The 10,286-nt window shown below is 37.5% G+C and overlaps 1 non-coding gene across 1 annotated transcript; it reads right to left on the reverse strand.

Moving 5' to 3' along the window:
- Positions 1 to 547: 547 nt before the first annotated feature.
- Positions 548 to 619, reverse strand: TRNAD-GUC (transfer RNA aspartic acid (anticodon GUC)). The gene has a single exon. It is a non-coding gene; the product is annotated as a tRNA-Asp (tRNA).
- Positions 620 to 10,286: the final 9,667 nt, after the last annotated feature.

Consider the following 10,286-nt stretch of genomic DNA (forward strand, 5'->3'; position numbering starts at 1 on the left):
TTGCCTAAATGATCTCTAATGCAATTCTCCTCCATCAAGGAAAAGTCTTCCTTTCTCAAGACTTCCTCAGAGTCTCTAGGATCTGAGATTCCCAAGGGCTGGTCTCAGCAATAAGGATTGAAGCAAAGAGTGCATTCAATATTTCTGCCTTCCCTGTATCTTTTATCATCAGGATCCCTGCCTCATTCAGATTCAGTAACAGGCCCACATTGTCCATATGTATTTAAAGAAGTCCTTCTTGCTGTCCTTGACCTTGCTTGCCAGATTCAATTCCAAATGCACCTTGGCCTTCTTAGTCACGTTCCTTGCACACTCGGACGATGTTCCTGTAATGCTCCCAAGCAGCCTGTCCCTGCTTCCATCTTCTGTGCACTTTCTTCTGTTCACCCACACAGGTGTACTTTCCCCTTGACTTCCTGCTCACTGAGATGCACTGCTCTTGAGCTTGGAGGAAGCAATGCTTGAACGTTAACCAGCTCTCTTGGACATATCTCCCATCTAGGGCCCTATCTCATGGAATATCATAAAGAAAAATTCACTTTGCACTCTCCCCGTCAGGGAATCGAACCCTGGTCTCCCGCGTGACAAGCGGGGATACTCACCACTATACTAACGAGGAGGCAACATACCACCTGTACTTTAAGATTGAGGGGCAAAATGATACCTCATTTCTAAGAGGAAAATATGTTGGGGAAGCAGTACCCATATAGAAAATACAGAATTTAATGAACAGAAGAGGGAGTGATCATATTCCTACTTTCCTATGCTTTCAACTTTAACTTAAAGCCTACATATGCAAGACATTTTTACTATATCTTCTCTAATTCCTTTCAAGAGTATTCACCAAGCTGATATTTCAAAATGAAAGCTTCATTGTTGCAATGCCACTCTCACTTTACTTAGGCTTGATTGCTTCACAGAATCTTGGCTATTATTTTATGACATTCAGAAAATGCTACATTGTAACCTTGAAATGAAATGGTCAGGTGAAAGAAAAGCTGTAATTTTATCTTATTAAATATATAATTTTAAAGGCCCAAATAAAAGCAAAATAATCCATTGTGACAAATCTGGGTTTACTTGCCTTTGATATTTTTCTTTTTTTCCACTCTTCTTCCAAAAGGAAATAAAAATTGAAAAGAAAATGAAGAATACTAGTATGTTGAAATAGTAATCTTATTAGGTTTTGTCAAAGTCAGAGCTCATTTTTTCTTAAGATTCCATACTGCCATTCATCTGAATTAATCAACTCATACACAAAATATGGTTCATACTTTGAAAAGGGCTTTTTTTCCCCATGAGATAGAGCTTAGACAATTAAAAGCAGATATAGTATGTCTTAGTGGAATGAAGTCAGCTGCCTCAACAAACAAGTCAGATTGACATAACAATTGGGTGAGACTTTCAAAGTAGTTGCTGTATTAGATGCTTCTCTCATCAACCATATTGCAACTTTCAATTTACATAATTAAACATAATTGCTTTTGCCAACTGCATAACATGATGAGCAAATGACAATCATTTTAAAAAGCTTTTAAAATACATTATTGTGAAGTGTTGCATCTTCAGACTAATACATGTCAAGATCCACTGAGGTAAAATACTATAGGATGTTCCCCATAAACAGAAATTGGCAGGCAATTTTGGTTTTTATATGGATGCCTTTCATTACTTTTTGTATAAAACATCACAGGGATCATCCACGTTCTATACAAGATTTTGCCAGCAGTTTTCTGTATGTTTTTTTACAACTATAAAAAAAGCACATTTTTTTTACCTACTACAATATGCACCTTTGCTGAGAAATTTAGCTGCTGAACCTAACTGCTGTATTATGTTCTCCATCATGCCTATGAGACTCCAGGGAAGTAAAAATGAGAAATCTGTAACTGCAAAAAGAATCTTTTCACCCCTTTGGGTCTTGAAATACTTTAAATGGAACTGCAAGCATTATTACTTTAGCAGACAGTCATCTTTATTCTAACCACATTGATACTCACCCACCACTTGTCAGGGCACCCAAGAGCAGCAGTTCTTTTTTGTTTTAAAACAATCCATAATGAAACAGGTAGGAGTTGTATCAGTAGGTCTCCATTACTTCTCGGAGTTAGTGATCCAAAATGTTACTGAAGTAACTGGAAACATTTTAGTTCCATCAGAACTATTGTACCTGAGTTTGATCTCATAGCAAAATACATCGGAATTAATTTGATTGAATTCAACAGAAGTTAGGTCCTTTGACTCCAGTTGTGTTTTCCCTCCTGCCAGCAGTAAGTGTGCCTTTTGCACAGAAGCAAGTTTAGTGCCATGAAGTTTGTCTAGAGAAAAACTGCTGGAGAATAGTGCTCATGGGACTAGCAGCCTAGGAACTTTGTGTTGCATTTCTAAAGATAGTTTCAAACAGACTTTCCCTTCTGTGAACTCCTGTCATGCCACATTTCTCTCTGAGCTGGCTTTAAGTCATGCAAAAGATAGAATCACCCTCACTTTTTCTATCCTTATAGGTATTTAAAATCAAAATCTTTCCCGTTTAGCACTTGTGAGAGTGAAATATAGTGCCTCAGAAAAGAATGTAATAAATGTTAATTAACAGTCTGGGAAGAACTCAAGGTTTAATGCTATGGGATTTCAGTGCTTATTTGGTTCAAATCTTTGCTACATGTAAATCACTTTCTAAATACCACAGGCTATAAATTCTGTCCTTGAACTCATAACATCTTGCCCCCATTCATTGGACGCTGTAGATTTTCTGAGCACAGTCACCCTTGGGATTTGTCCAGCACTCTTCATTAATGGGGAACCAAAAGCCTGGATCTCTCTTTGAGCCTAGAAGTTATCCCAGGCTGTAAGGAGACACCGGTACTTATCTCTGCTTGATCTTATCATTTTGCTACCTCACTTGTCCAGATTATTTGTCTGAGATGCCCAGACTCTTCACCTCAGATTCAGCTCACTTATTTTTAGATATCTACTATAAACGAGAATATTTATCCTCAGTTCCTGTAAAATCAAGTTCCTGTAAAATCAATGGAGAAAGATAAGCAGCTCTCAAAAGCCATGCAGGACTTAGGTGAGTTGAGTCATGCCTTAGGGGTTTCCATCCTTCACTGACTGTATGAAGATGCTAGAAAAACTGGTCTTTTCATGTCAGCTCCTCAGCAAGGTGTGTAAAGTTATCTGTGACTGCTCTGCATGTCATGCAGTCTGACACCCTTAGCTGAATTCCATTTGCATGGGGTCAGCAGAGAGGAATCTGGTATTACTGTTTGCTCCTATTTGCGTTTGCTCCTTCTGGCACATTTTTCTGCATGTCATTTTTTTCCATTACCTCCATGGATTAAAAGACAAACAGAAGTCCAACATGTAACATTATATAACACAAAGCAGTGACTTGTCTCAGAAAAGCAGATGGGATTCTTTAGTTCTCATTCACAAACATTTTACTTCAATTACCACTTCAATTTGCCACAAATTTAAGATCTGGTTTCTAAAGGCTTCTTAATGAAACAGGAATTGTACTCTAATAGATACAGGTCTTTTCCGCCCAATCAGCAAAGCAACCAAAGTGGCCATATTAAAATTTCTAACTTGAACTTTCACCAGGGTAAGGAATAGATTAAAATAAAGAAGTTGTGCATTATGTAGTGCTAGCAAAAATCTGTTTTCTCTTACGTATTGCAGATGCACTAGAATTGGCAAGGACTGACCGTATGTTAGAGACTGAGAACTGACTTAAAGATTGTCCTAGTACGTAACAGAGTTTGGGAAACAAGGATGACTATAGGAGGAAACACCTGCACCATAGGCCAGTACTGACATTTTTGGCCCCTAAGGAGAAGTATAACTTGTTGATATCCCACAGATGCTTTGTCCCCTACCTGAGCTGAGGCGAAGAACGTAGGACATCATAATTTCATACCCGAAATAGCGGTATGAAAGACCAAACTGGAGACCAAACTCCTGGAACTGTTGTCTAATCCATGCCGCCAAACCATGTAATGCCATCACAAGAGCACAGAGCTGACCCCAGATGACATCTGGTCCCTCTTCAACACACGTTTTTCATTTACTGAGCAGTCTCTCTCCCCCGTCCTGTTCTGGTAGTGTTTGAAGAATGTACTTATCTAAATTTATCTGTTCCTTCTGCAGTTATCATTAAGAAAGAATCTTTTGATTATCTTTCACGTTGCATCATTGTACCCCTGATCAACAATCCCACCTACATACATTCTGTGAATGCCTTCAGACACCAACCCTGTTTATATATGCTGTCTTTTTCTTCAGCTAATAAAGTGGTGTCACACAACAGGTTTTTGTATCCCATCTGGCATGAATATAACACACAAACTGCTTAACCTGAGTCTGTGGATGATGTAACAGCTATTCTCCATCATTATTTAGAACATGATTTAACATTGTATTTAATACTAAAATTGAGCAGTAACACACTCCTGGCAGGAGCCTGTGGAGTATTAGATCTCTCCAGGTTTAGAAATGTGGGACGAAACAAGAGGCCAAAGGACTTTCTTTATTCCCAGAGTGTTTCTAGTGGTTTAGAAACACTGTGCTTAGCACATGCGTCTTACTGTGGAAAGGAAATGAAAGGCAAATAATAATAAGAGAAGGCTCTCAATTAAAAATGCATAGGTACAACTTTTCTGACAGCAAAGCAAACAGATTTTTTGCCTACGACTAAACTCCACAATAATTATTGTTAATAATAGCAAGTTATTTAGATCTCCACTGTTCATAGAAGATTGCATTTGGAATATGATTTAGACATCATAACATATTGTGGAAGTTTCTCATAGTGGGAACTGCTTACCTAGTTTTTGAATCAGTGACATTTTCCAAATGATGTGTAAAGTCCTATTGAGCCCTGCTAATATTTATCATTTCCATAGGCCATCTTCAGGCGGTGACCACTGAAAGTAAGCTAATTTTTACAATACCCTAAGGGAATAGCTGTACAAAGGACTGGTTTTACAGAGGAATTTGAGCATCTTAAGACGCAAAAGGTCCATATTTACTAGGTTTACTGAAGCACCTAAGCAGAGCAGACTATATCAAGACACTATCTTTGGCAGCCAAACCCAGCTGTGTTCCCAAATTTTCCTTGTCACATGGCTCAAACTGGTTATGTCCACATTGCTCGTAAGAATAAAATCCTAATCTGAGCAAGCCCTTCTGCTGTACTGGAGTGTCCTTCCTCACTAGGCCTGCAAGTCCCACTCATAGGAAGGTTGGACCTGTTATATTATGGCTTGAACGTGAGCTCAGCTTTGCACTGGCCTAAGAGAGCAGCTGTTACCTGAGGCACCCAATACCCATCAATTTTCCTCCAGCTCAACAAAGAGAAATTACTTCACCACCCTAGCCAGCCTCATAGGTAAAAGCGGGATTACAACTCAAAAGTTTGAAACTCTAGTAGTGTCCCAGGAAGGCTATTTTTCACTACACAAAGACCTAGGATAAATGCCTCTAAAGCTTCCCAGCATCTGTAATTCATGTTAATGTGAGAAACAATGATTTCAGAAGTACTTGTAGAAATTAGAGATAGAGAGGGATTTCACTGTAAAATAACTTATCTGTCACACATATGAACATATATATGAACTTTAATCTAAGCATTTTATGCTCCAGTCCCAAATTTGTCATTGGTTCAGTGTGTGCCTTTTAGGAAATAAGTTTATTCCCTGTTCCTCAGTTTCTCTTGTCTATCAGTGGAAGCCTCTAACCTAATAATTTGATAATTCTCACAGAGAAAAATATTCTGAGGCTTACTATATTAAGATAAATAAATCATACAAAGACGTTTGAAAAAGAACAGAGCATAAATGTACAAGGATTTATCATAAAAATAATTACAATAAATACTTTACTGATGAGTATTGTCTAAAAAGTATGAAAGTTTATTAAATCGTCAGAGCAAATCTTCTGATTAAAGTTAGTCTTTTCATGAGAAAATACTATGCAAGAAAAATACTAATATGAAATATTAGTTAATGTATATATCATATCAAAATAATGTAGCTGCATTGGCTAAAAGCATTAATAATATCACATTAAATACTTCAAAGTGTTAAATTATCTGCCACTGCAAGTCACCAGAGGTCTCTTAACTCAAGCTGTGCTAAGATTCCTGCTCAGTTTAAAATCTGAGGGTTTTTTTGATGTTTTTACCTTTAATATATATTCTGTTCATATGTGTGTTAAGTGAAAACCAAGAATAGGAGCCTTGATAACTATCTCTAAACAGCTGAAGTGCATCAATACCACGGAGGGAGAAGAATTACTTTAAGTGTCACAAGGTAATAACAAGAGGATAAGAACAGAATAGTTTAGGCTGAACATCAGCAAAAGATATCCTAATAATGATAAGCTCTATTGGTCTGTGGAATACTCTTTAAAGGGAAATAATAGAATCCTCATCTCCAGGGATATATATGAGTATACTAGAAAAACTATGAAATAAAACATTGCAGGAAACAATCCTAATGTGATCTGAGATGCAACAGATTATTGTAATTGGTTTTTGTCCATCTTTAATATCTGCGATTCACAGTGAACAGACCAAAAGAAAACAGATGACATATGTGTTCTGGATGTGCATTGGCACTGTCAGTTTGACAGATTAACATTTGGAAGACAGTTTTACAGACCTACTTATGATTCCATGAAAACATTTATTATTCAGAATATACATTGATAATAATTGATTATTTGTATTTAATTGTTCAAGCCTCTGTTCCTTCCCTTCACTGCTTGTAGGCCTCATTTAAAAAACACGTAAAGCTCTGATATTTATCTCCATAGATCTTGTCAAGGTATGATTGTTACGGAAATTATGTTGTCAGTGAAGTCTAATTTCCCCTGTATTTTTATCTTTATTGCCATGGATACTTTCATCCTTATAATCACTGATATACAGTATTGGAAGAATGATGTGTTTTGCGATATACTGATTTCTGGAAAAAAATAATGAAATTGGGGTCTTCCTCTAAATTGAGACTCTCAAAGTGAAAGAATTTTTCAGCATTTTTCATTGATAAGAAAAGGTCTTCAACTATAGGACAGAGAAAAAAAAAAAATACTGGTTAGCTTGACTGAGACCAGCAGCCACAAATTCAGTCTCTAGAACTGTTAAGGTCACAGATCCTAGATGGATTTTCGTTCAGGAAGTCTCCTTATCTATTTTTTTTTTCTCCGAATCTGTATGCCACTTTCTAAGACATTCTTCAGAGAGGAACCTTTGAAGGTTACTCCAACTCCCACACAATGAAAAAGGCAAAGATTGATTTTTCCAGTTTTCTAGAGTGCTTTCATACTTCTAACAGTACAGACATGTCTTTTTTTCTTTGACCAGCCTGTGGTTCTGCTCGCTTGCTGCTTTGCTGATCAGCATGTCTTGTAAAAGCCTCACAGTTTGCAGCTGCTTGAGCAGATAGACACTTAAAAAACAAGTGATGGACCTTGAGAAATTTGAAAAAGATGGTGAAGGGTTACAGAGCATAGGGTACAGGTATCTTCAAGACTTCATCCATGTCAGAGATCCTGGGATGCCCTGATGACCAAATTCCTGAGAGTTTCCCATCAGTGCCTAGGCTATGGTGCAGAATCCGATGGAGTATTTCCGCTAATCCCACTGCTGACTTGTCTTCCTTTTGCAGAATAGTAACTGCATGTACAATTGCATGTGCCATTTGGTCCTACCACTGAATATCTATGTATAGTCCTATTCTCTCCATCAGTACAAAATCCTCCCCATGTCTGAAGCTTATGCAAATAATGCATCATGACTTTCAGTGATGAAGACCGCTTGAGCCAAACATGAGGTTTAGGATCTCCTAAACTGCCTTGCTATACAACTAAACTATGCAGCAGAGGCAACTCAGTCTCGTCTGCTCTCTGTAGCTGAATTCTTGAACATGCTTATAGAGTAACGTTATCTCCTTTCATTTATATTCTGCTGCTATAACAATGCAGTTTTACATCCTGATTCCCTTCAGAACTCTATGATAAATAGAACAGAGACTGTTTAAATAAAAATTCTCATCTCATTTTTCTACTTATTATGATACGCTGCCTTTCTTTTAGTATGTAATACACATTTTCTCTTTTGATTCCTGAACCTCAGACTTATGGCATTATGCACTCATTAACACTCTCTATCACAACTTCAGATATGTACATACCAACAGTTCTTCTATCTATAGATGCTCTATCTCTCCTCTTCTACTTTTACTGGCAGAAATGAAACAGCACGAGCAGTGGAGGAGTGGAGTTCTTGTAGATAATTATTGCACATGCCCTTTCCTCTCCCGTGAACATATACACTCTATTCCAAGTTCCCACTCAGCATTTACTGGTGGCTTTTCAGGTTAGGTGGTAGCTTTGTCTGTTTCTGAGTTTGGGACGTGCGGACTGACAGCCATGCATGGGACACACTGACTGAGAGCCATGCACGTTGGTCAACCAACTTGCAGGCATTCTTGACTTTCCCATAGCAGAAGGCATCAATTTACTCTTTCTCCATGAAGCTGCAAATGTTCATGTACAGTTGGTTCATAATGGGGGAAGAGGAAAGGGATGACTAACAGACAGACAGACAGACGGGACAAAAAAAAAGAGGCAGAAATCCTACCATTGCAGTTGTAGTTCTTGTAAACTGCATAAAGAGAAATACTTAATTCCAGTCTCTTAATAAATCGAAAATAGCTCACAACAACATCTAAAGATTTCTAAAACTAGAAAACGACAAATGATTTCACTTTCTAAAGAAAGTTACATTTTTGTAAATATCAAACACTATAGATACCAGGGACAATGAAGAGAAAGCTTTATCATTTGCTGAGGTTTCCAATTATAATGCAGGACTGAATTAGGTTCATTAGGACTTGCTCATATGTGAACGATAAAAGAATCAGTCAAAATCTAGTAAGATCTATTTTCAGAGAAATTCTGAGAGAATTTTTGAAAATCAGTAATAAAACATAAATCCACTTCTTTGGCTAAAGCTTTAAAGAATTCAAATAACACAATTTTCAAACTTTGAGCTTTATGCCAGCATGTAGCTAAAACCCTAAGTTACAGGTAGCATTAGAGGAAGCATCCAGGAAAAAATGATAATCTTAAAGAAGTATCTTTTCCATATGAGTTTGATGAGAAGTGACCCTTGAGCCACTATAAATATTGTCCTTAGGGTTGAGATTCCCATATAGAGGAGATATTTATGTTATGTTTATCCAGCTAAGCCTAGATATTCAGCCTAGGTTGATCACCTAGATTCACGTTGTAGTAGATGGAGTGAGGTAAGCATTCATGCCATCCTTGGCATGAATGTCATCTGAAAGAAGAATGAGTTAGCTTTTCAAGGCACCTACCGCTTTCCACAGCTAATTTAGAACAAACAGCTGATTTCTAAGTTGCAGGGGTTGTTTAAATGAATACTAACTAGGCTCAGTGAGTTGCTGTGCATAACAGAAGATTCACGGCTTACTATAGTGAGGAAGAGAACAAAGCAGAAGAACTACAAGCAGTGTTGGCATTGACTAGTCATAATTAAGAGGGAAAAGGAACCAAGGTGTACAGGCAGTGAAGGGCTTGGTCACCTCAGCATGGAAGGGAAGAATGTAGGTATTTAATGCAAAAAATATGAATTTCAAAGGAGGAGAAGAGCTGAACCCAAATCCAGGAGATATCTATGCTTCAGGCATCTCTCATTCTTGTACTTTGAATTTTTTCAGCCACTAGTTTACTCTGGGCCTATCTTGAACTACCACCAGCCTGCTGAGTACCTTAGTATCTTCTTTCTGGTGTGTCAAAACACAATCTAGAGATACGGGTTTCTTTGTTTAATTCCCTAAGAAACTTGAACCCACCAATCTTCTCAGAATATTAGCATACAATAGCAGGTTGTCCTCTTCAAAAAGCAAAAAAAAAGAAAGAAAGAAAGAAAGAAAAGAAAAGAAAATGTGACCATAGCTGTCTATCTTACAAACCAGAGTCAGAAAAAGACCTTTTTACCTTTACCTTCATTGACTTTTCAGTGAAATAGGCAAAGCACTCACCTATAAAAGCAGCAAATGATAGTTCATTTTATTCCTCAAGCTGAGAAAATTCAAAACAAAAAAACGTGAGAAATTCATCTCCCAGATGGACACCACCACCACCAGGCTACAAGCTATTCTTACAGTAGAATCACTTTCCATTTCTCTCGTTACTTCTGGGCAACTAAGAATGTATTATTTCCTCTTTGCAGCAAGGAGAGAGAAAGAAGAAAGAGG

Source organism: Rhea pennata, chromosome 1 (assembly GCF_028389875.1).
Source record: "Rhea pennata isolate bPtePen1 chromosome 1, bPtePen1.pri, whole genome shotgun sequence".
Lineage (NCBI taxonomy): Eukaryota > Metazoa > Chordata > Aves > Rheiformes > Rheidae > Rhea > Rhea pennata.